The sequence below is a fragment of the Alligator sinensis genome, unplaced genomic scaffold (assembly GCF_000455745.1).
Source record: "Alligator sinensis unplaced genomic scaffold, ASM45574v1 scaffold76_1, whole genome shotgun sequence".
NCBI lineage: Eukaryota > Metazoa > Chordata > Crocodylia > Alligatoridae > Alligator > Alligator sinensis.
In genome coordinates, this window is record NW_005841865.1 from 4,912,480 (window position 1) to 4,927,593 (window position 15,114).

General features: G+C 46.7%; 1 long non-coding RNA gene and 3 other non-coding genes across 4 annotated transcripts; all 4 read left to right on the forward strand.

The window, feature by feature from the left end:
* Positions 1 to 4,608: 4,608 nt before the first annotated feature.
* Positions 4,609 to 12,039, forward strand: LOC112547997. The gene is made up of 8 exons (XR_003091803.1): positions 4,609 to 4,623; positions 5,747 to 6,869; positions 7,126 to 7,255; positions 7,903 to 7,946; positions 8,929 to 9,025; positions 9,520 to 9,634; positions 10,381 to 10,424; positions 11,762 to 12,039. It is a non-coding gene; the product is annotated as an uncharacterized LOC112547997 (long non-coding RNA).
* Positions 7,999 to 8,088, forward strand: LOC112548026. Its single transcript, XR_003091836.1, has one exon. It is a non-coding gene; the product is annotated as a small nucleolar SNORD12/SNORD106 (small nucleolar RNA).
* LOC112548028 lies at positions 9,315 to 9,409 on the forward strand. The gene has a single exon (XR_003091840.1). It is a non-coding gene; the product is annotated as a small nucleolar SNORD12/SNORD106 (small nucleolar RNA).
* On the forward strand, positions 10,480 to 10,569 carry LOC112548027. Its single transcript, XR_003091839.1, has one exon. It is a non-coding gene; the product is annotated as a small nucleolar SNORD12/SNORD106 (small nucleolar RNA).
* Positions 12,040 to 15,114: the final 3,075 nt, after the last annotated feature.

The window sequence follows — 15,114 nt, forward strand, 5'->3', positions numbered from 1 at the left end:
TATACTACCACATACCAAAAAACCAACAAGGAACCCTGTGCTTATGTAGCACTATACACCTCCCCAAATATTTGTCAAAGACTCAAAACATCTCTGGGGGGAATTTGGAGTCAAAAGGAAACATACCCTCTGATTTCTGCATAGGAAAAGCTCTGCTTCCATGGAGGTCTATAGCTACTGAACTCTATGCCAGCTGCTGCAAGGCCTGAGATTCCTGCTATAACTGCAGTATAGCCACAGTCCACTTCTACCATTTTTAGAATGAAAGACTTTGATGGCCTGCAAGGGAAAAAAAACGGACAAGAGATTATTTATTGGCACTGAAAGCTGCTATTACACTTGCAAATCTGGACACACCTTTGCAAGGTCCCTTCTGCTGAAGCTTTGCTAGAACTTTTATTTTTAATTTACTGCAAGCTAAAAGCCTTCTGGGTCCACATTACTTCAGAACAATTCCTCCCCCCTTTTACTGGCTCTTTCTCCATGATGTGAACATAAGATGCTTCTTAAGGATTTGGGAAATTTCCCCCAAACTTGAGGGTGATTTAGTTCTGAGGTTTTGGAGGTAGCTTGTTTTACAGAAGTGGGACCTGCTGTGCAGATCTTGGCTCTAACAAAGGTCGGAGTTGTTCAGATCCCAGGTTCTGTTTCAACCCCAGGTTTAGCTAAACGTTTGCATGCTAAAACCCTCAAAAGATCCCATGGGAAACGGTAACATCTGGTTTGGCAATGCGCAAACTTTTCCTGTTTAATTGCATTTTTCCATCCTTGGGCACTAGAACAAAAGAACGCCTGTATCTGAGGCTCGCTTTTAGAGCGCTGAAACTTTGTCTCTGCCCTTTGGATGCTGCTGAAGGCTTTGCATGTTACAAAGCAATGAGACTATTCAGTAGTAGAGTTATCAGAGACACCTTCCACACCAACAGCTTATTAAGTGTCATGTTTGCAAGAGCAAGGTTAGGCAATACAGTGACTCCAATGCCACCACTGGCTTTCCCTATCATTGATGGCAGAAGAGCACATGATTCCTGATGTACGCAAGGCAAAAACTCTTATACAGACATGGCCCACGTGCATCTCTATGGCCAATGTTGTGAAAAAAGCATCTGTGCTAAGAAAGCAAGAACTCAGGGCAGTTGTCTCTGAGAGAGCTGTCCTGTTGGCTAATGCACAAAAATGGCTGGAATCCAGCAAAGCTTTCATAGGTTGGCAGGAGGCCAGTGAAGCTCTCCTAGAGAAGCTCCGTCTGCATCCAAAAGTAAAAAGCAAAGAAAGCTGAGGTATGTTTGAACTGTTCCTTGTTTTATTTTTTCAGAAAAAAAATTCTCCTTCCAACTTCAAAGTCCAATCTGAGTTGTAGGACCATATTTAAATACTGGGCTAGCAAAGAGACTCCTCACATGATTCGGGCATGAAAAAGAAAGAGGAATGTTAACGAGAGAGATCAAACCCATTCACTCGATACTATTCTGTGCTGAAGCCAGTTGTTATTGAAGCCTCTCCCAATACCCATTTCCTGCCAAATTAAGAAACACTCATGCCCATTTAAAGTTCCTTTTTGTGGCTGTACTTGTGATCTGGGTTTGTGGTGTAACAGGCTTAGTTTACCCTGCAATCCTCTTAAAATGTCTTTCTGTTTGGTTGTCTTTTCATCTTTCAGTGCTCTGGCGCTGGGATTAAAGGGATCCAGACTTTATTCCACAAGTCTGGAGTGATAAACCACTTTCCAGAATTAGTTGCCTAGAGTCGCAATTCATACTGGAAAAAAACATTTTGACTTGAACTTTAATTAGGCAGTTTAATGATAGTGCATTTTGCACGTCTGTTCCCACTTCCACTATGGTCTTGCATGTGACCCTGGGTGAAACCGCACAGGATAAGTTATTTCGGAGGGAGCACAGAATATCTCATGCAGTGGTTCTCATCAAATTACCTCTGGATATATTTTCATGTACTGTTTCACGCATTTGCAGTATTTCTCTTGTTCCCGTTGGCTTTTAACCAACCTCATTTAAACCTCCTCTTTAAGTTGCAGGACATGTATATCTTCAGGTTCATTTTGAGGTGGCTGCTTTGTCATTGGAATGGTTTGCAAAAGAAGATTCATTATGAAACTCTGGTTGGTTTGTTACAGACCCTGTGAATCCCACTCGAGAGAGCTGAATGACCAAGCAGCTATTGATCTCTCCGTATAACTGGTATACACTTCACAGAGGGGAAACAGGCCCAGCTTGGTTATATGTCTAAGAATGATACGGCATGAATCTGCAGTAGACTTGGCTGCGGACCCTAGGAACGTGTGCTTCCTCTGTTCAGACCAATAAGCTCCTTGCTTTTTGTAGCATGTAGGGTTCCTCGGTTTTCCCCATGCTCTCCTTGGTTGCATTCTCTCTCCTCTTTGACTCCATCTTTTTAGTTGATCTTACACTGACTACAAGAGGCTTCTTTTTTGCTTGTGAAATCCTTGGAAGCAGCTCACCCATGTAGAACAGGTCTGCATTACCCCCCCTTACTGGAAGGGGCATGGTCTGCTTGGCTGACCTTTGTGAATGTGAACAGCTGCACTTGCTCTGCACAAGCAGTGTAGGAGATAATGAAGGTATTTCTCAGTTTGCACAGGTGCCATGTGGCACCCTCAATCAAAGGAGCTCTGCAACATATGGATGCCTACTGGCTTCCCATTCCTAAGGTGAACTGATAGGGGTAAAATCACCCTGCACAGCACTGCCTGAGTACATGGCTGATAAACTAGATGATTCTCATTTGAAATAGGTGCTTCACTCTCTAGAAGTGTCAGTTTACTTACTGGAGAAATATTTAAAGGGATCTCACCATGACTTCCAAGCCCCTGAAATTGTCTGATATAATCTTTGACAGAAATGTCTTCCTTTGTTGAGTGGACTAGATTTTTTTAAAAAAGGAAGTGGGGGGTGAGGGGGAGGATTTGGAAGACTGGAAACTGTTTTGCTTTGGTATTTTTTCTTCATCCTGAGCTCTGTTTGAGTGAGTTTTTGGAGTTTGTAATTAATGGCTCAGGAGCTGTTTTTGTTCTGTGCTGTTGCACAGTCCAGCACAATGGGCTCCTAGATACCACTGCACCACATACAGCACCAACAATAATTCCCCGGGTGAGAAAACCCAAATTATAGGAGCCAGCTAGCCCCTGATCCAGGTGTACCCCAAGTGAAGGACCTCAAGTTTCTCCATAGAGTGGACATTAAAATCTCAGATCATAAACCATTGTAGAGTCCAAGCGTGGAAGGGCTGTGAATATCAGCTCGGTTTGAATCAAGAGGATCTAGTTTTCTAATAATTCAAAATTAGACCACAAAGCCTTTGCACATTGGATCACATTGATTTGCCAATTAATTTAGTAGCTGTTCTCTGACAGTGACCAGTGTGGGATGCTGCTGTGGAAGTTAAATCCCAAATAGTGAGGGACCAACTTGCATGCTACTTTTTAATGGGATTTTTCTCTGTTCCAGTTGGTAGCACTTTCAAACCTTGCAGTACAAGGACTAATAACTATTTCTTTTCATTTTACATGAGACAGCTGCTGCTGGTGCTATTTTTATGGCAATATTAATCTCTAGCTAATAAAATGACTAGTACATCTGACTGTGAGATAGGAGTGAACAAATCTGAAGCAACATGTCTGTTTCTGTGATCTAAGCTGCACAGACCAAAGAGCTGGAAAACTCGGGCTCTTTGTTCAACATTGGAAAGATAGGAAATGACTACTATGGTTAAATCTATGACCCAAAATTCAAGAAGATCTGGTTTTCAGTTTTGTCCAGTTTAAGGATGAGTATAATGGTTTAGCAAGGTCATGCAAGGACAAAAGCATACAGGCTAAGTAGGGAAGGAATGGATAAGAGAATTTAGAAAAATGAAATGTTTTCAAAGATAAAACTTAATGGAGGGACCTGGAGATGTACTGACTCATCAGCCTAATTTCAGTTCCTAGAAAGACTTACTTGATTCCTGGAAGGATGTAGCAAGAAGAGGGTCAGTAGGACTTTATCTTTGGTCCATGACTATTCAATATTATTATGAATGACTGGAATAATAGACTAGAGAGTAGACTTATTAGATTTACAAACAATATTGAGCTGGAAGCAGGGCTGCAAGCACTTTGGAGACCAGGATTAGAATTTTAAAAAGACCTTGAATATTGGACAAATGCCTGAAAAAAGGAAGAGCTCCAACAAGAGCGAGTGCAAAGTACTACAGTTAAGTTGGAGACGTCTAATGCACAAATACAGACTAGAGAACAAGTGACTAAGCAGTAATTTTGATGAGAAGGATCTGGGGGTTATAGGAGTTCACAAACTGAACATGTGGCAACATTGTCATAGTGTTGCAAAAAAGCCTGCACTGTACTGGGATGCATAAACAGGAGTATCAGATATATGACAAGTGAAGTAATCATTGCACTCTTCTCTGCTGCTCAGTTTTCAGTGTCATGCTTCAAGAAAGAAGTGAACCAGCTGGAAGGAATCCAGAAAAGAAGAAGAAAAATGATCAGAAGGCTAGAAAATATGATCTGCTAGGAAAGGTTGGAAGAACTGAGTTTGCTTGGCTTAGAGGAGACATGATAACAAGGCTTCACATACATCAAAGGTTATAACTGTTTGTCATCTCCCCTAGGGATAGGGCAAGAAGTAATGGGTTTCAACTGCAGCACGAGAAATTTTGACTAGATGTTGGAGGCAAACATCTTTCTAAGTGTAAACTGAGCGTGGGAATAGATAACAGTACTGGGAGAGGGTAAAGGCTGGAATCTCTGACCTAAATCATCAGCTGCTTCCCATTTTACACAGAAGGAAAGGAGGGCCTGGAGAGGCTCATTTAAAAATTATGAAAATTACACAAAAATTAGAGATACAGCCGAAGGCATGCTTTATGCTAACGCTTTTGAATGTCTGACTCTAACTAATTTACTGGGGTTGTAATCTCAGAAGCAGGTGTCAGAAGTTACCTTGCCCAGTACTCTCTATCCTTAGTTTAATTACTAAACCACCCAAAGTTGCAAAAAGCATTTCCGTTTCCTTCCACTGCCCCCAATCAGCTCGGTTACTTTGTGGTGAACTTCCCCCATACGTACAAGTCATGTGGTGTTACCCAAACTGGACAGATGCACAGAGCCCTTGCCCTGCTGCCAGCCCTTGAAGAGGTAGGCTCTGCTGCAGCATGGCTTGAAGGCAGCAAGCAAGTGTCCTGTTGTGGATCAAGGACTTCCCACAACAGAGGGACCTGCCAGCATAGTCCTCCTGTCTCAACTGGAATCTACTTGCTTTAGGGTCAGAAAATAGGACTTTGGCGGGGGTAGGTGCTGCAGTGTGAGTAGCAAAAGACAATGCCCGTCACCAACAGCATCAATAGCCAAGGAAAGTAGGCACGTGGAGACAGAGTGGCTTCCTGAAAGTTGCACGGTAGCTTAGGACCGAAATCCCTACTCACGGAGTCAAGTGGCCTCTCAAGCATCTTAGCTTGGATTTGCCACGGTCTGCGACACTTACTGCTTACCTGAAGTGAGCATGCCCATTAGTCTTCATGGTCCTTTCCAGAAGTTTGGCTAATCATTGCAAGACAAACCTCTCTGTGGCCAGTCCAACATTATTGATACTGCATGGGGGTGTGTGACTTGCACTCTTTCTATGGTGGCATCCTGTGCCCTTTTCCTGGCTTATGTAGCATGTGTACATGTAGGCCTCAGCCCCCAGCTCCTTCACTTCTATTGCAGTCTTCTTGCGGCCATCAGCACCCGCGTCCTGCAAGATGCGTGGCACCTCCCGGAGCGAATTCTAAAGGGAAAAGCCAGCGGAGCCCTTTCTCCTTGGCTGTCCCTTGCTTTGAGCAGAGAGGTGAGCAGTTCTGAAGTCAGGTAGAGCCAGGGAAGGGCGGAGTTGCACCTTTACAGGCTGGGAGAAAGGGCAGAGTTGCACTTTTACAGGTGGCCATGGCGCTGTTGTCAGCGGGGTGGGGGGTGGCGAGCATTGACCGGTAGTCAGTGACCACCTGCAGATGCCGCTGGCCGCAGCAGTGGTGTCCAGCAGCGATCGCGGGCTGCCCACAGACACCATCGGTGGTGACAGGGGGGTGGGGGGTGAGTGCCTGCAGGTGCCACTAGCAGTGCCGACAGCGCCTTTTCACAGGGAGTGCACTGCCAATCTCAAGGGGTGCACATGCACCCGTGTGCAACCCCCTGGTGTTGCCAGTGGCTACGGACCAGGCCCAGGGCCAGTTGTTGCACTTCCAAGCACTAATTGTGCAGCTGGCTTTTTTTAATAGCTGGATGGCCTTTTTTATGGCATGAGAATTACTATGCCCGTGCGGTTGGTCTATGTTTATTGCACAGGTGACCAGTAAATGGCGCGCGCCAGAGGCCAAACTGAATGAGACGCAGGAGCTGTCGGGAACCCAGGTCCCCCTCAGCCGGGGCCACTTCACAGCTGACTTTTCCTTGCTGGTCTCAGCCTCCCTGGGAGCCAGGCGGGATCAGGCAGCCCCGGGCCCATTGCTTCCCTTGCCTAGGCAAGGGGGGCAGAGGAGCTCGTCTCTGGAGGGCGGCGGGGGTAGAGCGCGTCCCGCCCCGGCGGGGGAGGCCCCCGGTGAGAAGCAGGAAGCAACACGTGGCGCGGCCCGCGCAGGACTACATGTCCCAGGAGCCCGCGGGCGGAGCATGCGCGCTGAGGCTGGGGGGGCTATAAAAGGCCGTGCGCACTACCACGCGGTCTCTTTACGCTCGGGCTCGGGGCAAGTGTATGGTTGTGCCGCAATCCGCCGCCATCCGCCCTGGTGCCCGGCTCCCGGCGCCTCCGCCGGCGGCAGCAGCATGCCCCGAGCAGCCGGATCGCGGAGAGGCGGTGAGTTTCCCCCCCCCAGCTCAGCGCGGTGGCCCCCCTGGAGCCCCTCCCCGCCGCGGGGCCGCCACGTGGGACGGCGCCTCCTTGCTGCTGCATGTGATGAGGACCCCCATCTTTCTCCATCTGAGCGACAGTGTTGAGTCCTCGCTCCTTTTCAAGCCAAGCCTTGCCTGATGCACCCGCCGGGAAGGGCGCGTCGTGGGTCGCGCAGGGGCTGAGCTTTCCTTGGCGCTGATCTCTGCTTCTCTCCTCCCAGGCCCCGTGCTGGACGCAGGGCTGTAGGACCGCACGTGCTGGACATGGGTGCAACCGTGAGCTGGGACGTGGCCGGGTTAATGGCAGGTGACCCGTTCAGTCGGCTTTGGAGCTGCTGCGCAGAGTGAGTGGTGAGTTTCTGAGCGGCCTCCTTGGTAGGTGAAAATCTGGCCAGGAAAATGAGTTAACTCTGTTTCTTGACCTCGTGGCACAGGTTAGCGGCTCACAATGCGTCTGCTGCTTGGATTTGCTTCCTCGTGCTATTTTTCCTATTACCTGTCCTCGTAAATGCAGGGCCGTCCTGAGATCTGAACAGCCCCAGTTTTCCAAAAACCATGCTTTATTTAGCCTTGGTGCTGTGGCTCTGTAGGTGACCAGCGAACTGCCCCTCAAATGTCAGGTTGAGGTAGAATAAGTGTTAGCTATATCCTGGTTGGCCACAGTATTGTCTTACCTGCATGACTGTGCTGGTGCCATGGCAGGAACAGTGCTCTCCTGGCCCTGGTGCTTTGGAGAGACCCAAAGCAAGTGGCGGGCACTATATTTCCCAGGCTTTACATCTCTTACACTCATATAAAGTCCTTCTAGGGGCCCAGTCAAATATTGGCTTAGGACTGAGTGTACTTTTTGTTGACATAACTCCACTTATAACTGTTAAATATTCTGATACTCATAGCAATTTTGAGGTTGGGAGGCTAGTGGTCTAACTAATGTCATTCAACTGCATTCAGCAGCTGCTTGGAATACTCATGAATTCCCCATGTCACCTCTTCTGCAGGGAATGCCAGGCTGTGTGCACGTGGACATGAGGATCTGCTGAAGGTAAATGCATGAGATGTTTTAATTCTAAACTTGCACCGAAAGGGTCTGTCACTCTGTGGTATATGATGACTTAAACTTTTTTCCCCATCATATCGGCTATGCTGATTTCTTGAATTCAAGCCAAACTGTCTGATTCCACAGATGCAAAGAAAAAAAAGTGGGGGGTTGCTCTTCACTTCTCTTTCCATGTTAAGAGGCATATAGCAAAGTACGTGCCTATGCACGCTGCTTTGAAGGTAGACGGCACTTGCGGGTGCTGTTTGTATATATATTAATAGCTTACTCGTATAGCATTTGAGCTACAGGAAGCATTGCATGCATTTTCGCAGTTCAATGTGAAAGACAAAACTCTTTTTTCGTGGGATCTACAGTAATGATGAAGGGATTCTTGTGAGAGTCCAAAATGGAATGGATTTAATCAGTATCACTATATTATTAAAAAAGGCCTGCTAGAGTTCTTTTCAAGATGATTTGGGAATAATTGGTCAGCGATAGGAAGATGGGATTCAGAGCTGGTCCTGCCCTGCAGCTTTCAGCGACCAGGCAGAGGGAGAGATCCCATGGCAGAAGCAGGAGCTCAGGCCTGTGAGGGGACTACATTTCCTAGGTGCCCCTGGGTAGAGCATGTGCACTGAGGCTCAAAGCTGTATAAAAGGCTGTGCATGGGGCTCACATGGTCTCTCTTTTTTTTGCTGGGCCTCGAGTAGGTGAGCAGCGTCTGCCCCTGAAGGGGCTGGTGCAATCCACCACCACTCTGGCACCTGCCCCTTGCTTGGCTCCCACTGCCTCTCCTGGCTCCTTGCACTTCCCTCAGGTTGAAACCCAGCACTGGTGTCTGTGATGATAGCTCTCTTTTTCTACCATCATGGTGTTAGTGCTCACTGCTCTGCACAAGCCAGCTCCTGGTTGATGTGTTGACATGGATAGCCACAGCTTCTTCCCTGGCTTGTGCTTCTTACTAGGTTTTCCCATCCCTCCGCAGGTCCGGTGTGCTGGAGCAGCGTGGGCCAAGCAGTCAGCGCAGGGCAGGGGACCCACTGAGCCCTGCCATGCCCTGTGATGTTCTTCCTGGAGTCGCAGTAAGTCCCTGAGTGAGATTGCTGTAGTCTGTGTAGTGGGGCTGGGACCCCAGGGAGGGTCTGTAGCATCCCTTCAGGACACTGCTGCCCTCCCCTGGGGCTTATTAGTCCTCCCTGTGGCTCCTCTGCCCTCCGTAGCTCAGGGCTGACCCCTGCTGTCCCCAGGGGAGTATCTGGGCAGCCTGCTGGCAGATGCCCTCCTGGGGCCAGCACTTCAACCTAGCCCTGGTTCCATGTGGGTAGCATGGTTTCACTAAGATGAGCACCACGTGGCACTGAGCTCCTTCCTACTGGTGTATGTGATGACTTCTTTTCTTTCCCCATCTGAGCGACAGTGTTGAGTCCTCACTTCTCTTCAAGCCAAGTCTTGCCTGATGCACCAGCAGGGAAGGGCCTGTCCCTGCTCACTCACAAGATTGAACTTTCCTTGGCACTGATCTTGCCGCCTCTTTTTGTCTCTTCTCTCTGGGTCCATGTTGGACATGTGGCCATAGGACCGTGCTTGGTGCAGACGGGTGAAATGGTGAGCTGAGACAGCTGGAAAGTGGCCAGGTTAACAGCAGGCAGACCTGTTAACTTCAGCTATGGAGCTGCTGCCTGGAGCAAGTGGTAAGTTTCTGAACGGCCTCTTGTCTGTGGTCCTTGGTAGGCTAAAATCCAGCCAGGAAAAGACCTGCTTCCCCATGCTGTTTTCCCTAGAATCACTTCCTAACTATTGTGGTTAACAGAAAGCTATAGTGAGATGTGAACAGTCCCAGTTTTCCAAAATTTGTGCTGTATTGAGCCTTGGTTCTGTGGCTCTAGGTAACCAGTGAACTGTACCTGAAATGTCAAGTTGAGGCAGAGTAAGTGTTACATTCTGGTGCCACAGTGTTGATTTTTACCTATGTGACTGTGTACTGGTGCCATGGCAGGAACCTGGCCCTGCTGCTTTGGGGAGAACCAAAGCAAGTGACGGGTGTTATATTTCCCAGGCTCTGCATCTCTATATTCGGTCCTACTAGGGCCCAGTCAAAGACTGGCTTGAAACTGAGTGAAATTCCTTCCTTTGCAAGCTTTTGGGCGCACAAACCCTTCTTTGGGCTGAGGAGAATTCAAAGATTGTAAAAGTCCTCCTCAGAAGCTTGCAAAGAGGAAATTTTTGTTACTTTTTTAGTTGGTCTAATAAAAGAGATCACCTCTGACCCAAGAGCTTTGTATATCATCTTTCTCAGACCAATACAGCTACAAAATAGATCCCTGTTAGTTGTAGCAATTTTGAGATTGGGAGGCTAGTGGTCTAACTAATATCATTCAAATGCATTCAGCTGCTGCTTAGAATACTCATGAATTCCCCCATATGATCTTTTCTGCAGGGAATGCCAGGCTGTATGCACGTGGACATGAGGGTCCTCTGAAGGTAAATGCATGAGAAGTTTTAATTCTGGGCTTCTTGAACCAAAAGGGTCTGTCATTCTGTGGTACATGATGACTTAAACTTTTTTCCCCATCATATCGGCTATGCTGATTTCTTGAATTCAAGCCAAACTGTCTGATTCCACAGATGCAAAAAAAAGTGTTTTTGTTTTTTCTTCTCTTTACTTCACTTTCCAAGTTCTGTGCATGCTTACAAACCTGCCTGTGCATGCGTATAGCAAAGGTATACTCCTGTGCAGACTGCTTTAGAGGCAGATGGCACTTGAGGGTGCTGTTTTCATATATGTGAATACTAGTTTGCTTGCATAACATTTGAGCTACAGGAAGTGCCGCATACATTTTCAGTTCTATATGGAAGACACAGCTTGTTTCCATGGGATCTACAGCAACGATGAAGGGTCTCTCTTGAGTTCTGAGAGTCCAGAATGTAAAATGGCCTTCTTTTAAAATGACCTGGGATTTGGGGGGGGGGCAGTGGTCTAACCTTTTTGTGTCGTGTAATGCCAAGTGTTAGCAAGCACACTTTGTTAGGACTTGAAGTCCTCCTGAGGCTAAAAGATCCTTGTCCGGACCTTTATTTTTAAAGATTTTTAGGTATCAGGTTTTCCAAAGCACCTGTATGCTGCTACTAGAACCTAAATGCCTTTGAAAATCTGGCCCTTGGTAATTGGAGTTAATGATGATGGCATAGGACATGGCAGGGAAGCTGAATTAAGGGGGAATACTAGTTGAGATTCATAATAATGTGTTTAACACAATTTGGCTTTAGCTCATGAGCAGCTTGTTAAACAACCCTTCAATTAAGGTTTAGCATGCTGTGTTGCTGTAGGTCCCAGCAAGCAACTACTAGTGCAGCTACCACAGTAACCCTCTGTGTGGTACAGGGGTGAAGTGGCTATAGGTAATTGCCTTTTCTGTCTCTAGTTTATATCATGAACAGCCACAAAGGCTGAATACCGTGTGGTGGTTTGTGTGCAAAAGAGAACTTTTAGTGCATGTGACACAACTGCTATTGCTGGCTCCATGCTCTGTGCTTACTGTCCTCCCCAACCTGTAGCATCCAATTCTTCAGAGCTGTGCTTGGCATATTGCTGAACGTTTTTGATTTAGTAAGCACAGACATGCCATGCTTTAGTGTGGTATGAGGACTTCTCCGGTGGGACTGTCAAAAGCACGTGGTCCTTTCATACTTAATAAAACTAGCTGAAGACCTCATGGATAGCACTCCTGTCTAAGCTTTCAGATCAAAATCCCAATTGGAGTCAGTCTCCAAAATCAGCTGATGTCAGATAACTAAATGTTGATTCTTTCTCTTGACAGGTTAAAGAATTGTCAAAGCAGAAGCTGGCCGACAGGCTGTTTTATCTGGGTGAATTAGAAAGTTCTCCCCTGCTCATCACATGTATACTTGCCAAACAGACTGAAAGTAACCTTTGGTCAAAGTTGCTGTATCCATGTCACCCCACCACTCACTCCTTGACCAGATATCCCTCAAACTTGTGGAAAACAACAAATATTTAATGTCCTGCCTCCATTTAAGAGAAGCCAAGAGCTATGAATGTCTCAAAGTTTTGTGAGAATAAATTAATTGGAATGGATTCGGGAACATTCTTTATCTTTCTATGCAGTAACGTAGTTAAGTGCGTCTAGAAGGGCTGCATTCACCCTATGCAAGATGGTTTCAGTTTGCTCATGCAGTGTTAACGGTTCTGGGGTAAATTGGCCGTATTGCTGCATGGAAGGCCTTGTAGCTGAAGCAGAACCTGGATTTCTGCAAATCATTTGGGCATAGGCCCTCTTATAGGCTTCCTGACTATCATGCTTCTGCTTGGCTTTCCACCTGCAAAATGGAGTTTGAATGAGTCTCCATAATTAAGGGGGGATTTGGCTCAAGAGCTGGGTCTTACTGTCTGTCTGTCAGCTGGGTGTGAGCAGTTGCTGCTTCCTGGGATAAGGCTGTACTAACATCTTTGGAAGCTGTTAGACGCTTGGGTGGAAGTAGGGAAAACAATGGACATGGGGTCGCCACCCCAGTGTGGGGCACATGAAGGCATGTACAGCAAAGCAAAATGCCTTGGGGCAAATGGTGGGGGAAGGGGCTGGGGCTGCACTGCCACAAGGATTGAGCCCCTTGCAACTCCCCTGCAATCTTCCTTGAGGTGTGAATGCACTTGGATGCTGTAGTTCAAGCAAAGAGCTGGGCTGGGGTTCCCCAGCCCTTGATGCAGTGGTTTTCAGTCCACCTGCAATTAGCCCAGGCTCTGCCAGGCTGCAGGGGCCTGCCCAAAGCCCAGTAGGTGGCTGGGAGGCTGCAAGCAGCTACACCGAGGTCTGGCTCCTTGCTGGTGGGTATATGCACACGTGGGCTGATGGCCAGGAAGGTGCTGGGGCTGCACTGCTGCAAGGACCAGGCCCCTCAGCTCCTCTATCATCTCATGGCATGCCAACATCTTGCAAGTCAAGGTTGTGTTTTTGGCACTGCCCAAAAATGTTGCTGACCCCTGCAATGGACCAGATGCTCTTAAGACCAAAACTGAATCGTGCCTTTCAATTACCTTTGCCATTTTCTCCTCTCGCTTAATGTAAGCTAGTCTGAGGCCCACTGGATACCTGAAAGGCAATCTTGGTTTAGGCTTATTCCTCTTCATAGTTGACTTGCAGATCTGGATAGGCATAGTCAAATGCATGCAAATAGTGGAAAAAGGATGTTGATTACTAATGGCTGCTGACAAACAGTGGCTGGAACAGCTTTAGTAGCAGCAAAAAAGAGAAGGTGTCTCGGGGCCTCCCAAGTACTAGATTCTTAAACTGTTTATGACTTCAGGATCCTAAGTGTCCTAGAGTGGTGTAGCTGTATACATTTCTGGGCTCTGGTGCATGCAGAATAGGAGTGAATGGGTGATGCTTGTTTCACCTAGGTAGCCCAAGGTTTAGGCAGACTTAGCCTTGAAGCTTGGTCTCCAGGTTGATTGCAAACCTGAGGCCTGCAGCTCCCAAGTGATGGGAGGGAATGAAAATGCTATTTAAAAGCCCTCCATGCAGGAAGTACCCACTGCTCATTGTGTGGCACATGAGAATGTCAGTGTGCTCCCATTGAGCTCTAAATGATTGCTGAAAGCTTCATTTTTTGAAAATTAAGCTGGCTTTGTCCTGCCCTTTTTTCCTATCACTTTTTATCCCCAGGAATGGACAAAATAACATCCAGTATAAATATGAGGGTTGACCCAAACTAATGCTTCTATGCGAGCCTAGCTTCAGTTGCAGCATGGAAATCGACTCGGGACCTGTTGACTTGCAACCTGTTGGGCTTCTTGTCTACTCCACTCTTCTACCAAGGGCATCAGGATGTAGCGGGGATGGTTACAGTCTGGTACAGGGGTGGTGTCCTGTACAGCAACTTCTACCACCGTCCCTGGTGTTTACAGAAACTGGTCTTGACCTCTTGAGTTTCTGGGCAGGGAATATTGCCAATGGTTACTGCTTCTTCCTTGGATCTATGCATTGCTACATCTTGAAAGTAGTGAAAGGGGTTCCAGCTACTTGCATCTTTTTTTTTTTTTTTTTCTTCTCATTTTGACTTCTGCAGAAATAAAACCCCTGTCAGACTCACAAATGCTGCTAAACATTGCAAAACAAAACAGCAGGACATAACTCCTAGATCTTTCCCCTTGAGTCCATCTGGGTAAGTGCACCTGATAAAGTGCTATAGATGGGAGTGATTGTTGGCTTCTCATTTTAGTCTGAGCGGTCTTATTTCCAAGCTGAGGCCCTCTCCTGAAGTAGTCTAGTTCAAATGCTTCTGTTTATCTCAACTCTGCCGCTGTGGGAAGAAGATAATAGCACTAGCAATTGTTCAGTCTTTTATAAGATTGTTTTCTCGTTGCCATGCAATTCACCATCTCCTATCACTTGCCACTTTATTTTTTTTCCCCCCAGAAAATGTCAGGACTACTTATTCCTGCATTGTGTACATGCTTTGTGTGATGAGCAGAACAACATGTGATCAGTGTAAACCAATGTCTTGCAGCTTTCTTTTTTAGTTTGAAGCGGAGAGTGTTTCCCACAATTCACTGAATGGTAGTATTAGATCTTGTGGCTCTGGCTAAAAGTGATTGCTAGTGTCACTGTTTTAGTGACAAGACTGCTTAGGAATGCTGTAGCTCACATTATTCTAGGAATGTCCTCTGCTATACCTGCAGGCTAACTTATTAAAACCACTAAATAAAATATGTTCCTGCTTCAGCAGGTATTAAAGGCTCAGCCTGATGATAGTAAACAGATTATCAGCTTGGGACAGCTCTGCTTCCTCTAATTTACAGAATTTGAGTCAATATATCTTATAGTTGCCAAAAGCTGATCCTCAGTCCCAAGGCTATTTCTTAACTGGACTTATTCTATGCATGTGCAGAAACTCATGGGAAAGCCTGGCTGCTGGCCTGCATGAAGGCGAATGTGACATGAAGCTGTACTCTTAGTGTGAAGGCTCTCCACAGTTTGCCATGCTTGCTGGATGGTACACAGCAACTCAGACAAGTTTTGCTGCAAGCAAAAAGCCTATAAAGCATCATGGTAGCTCAGCTGCACCTTGACAGCTGTTTGGCACGAGTTGAATAGGTGACTCTGCCCCTGCGTGGTTATGTGGTGATAAACAACCCAGTAACAGTTTTGCATTC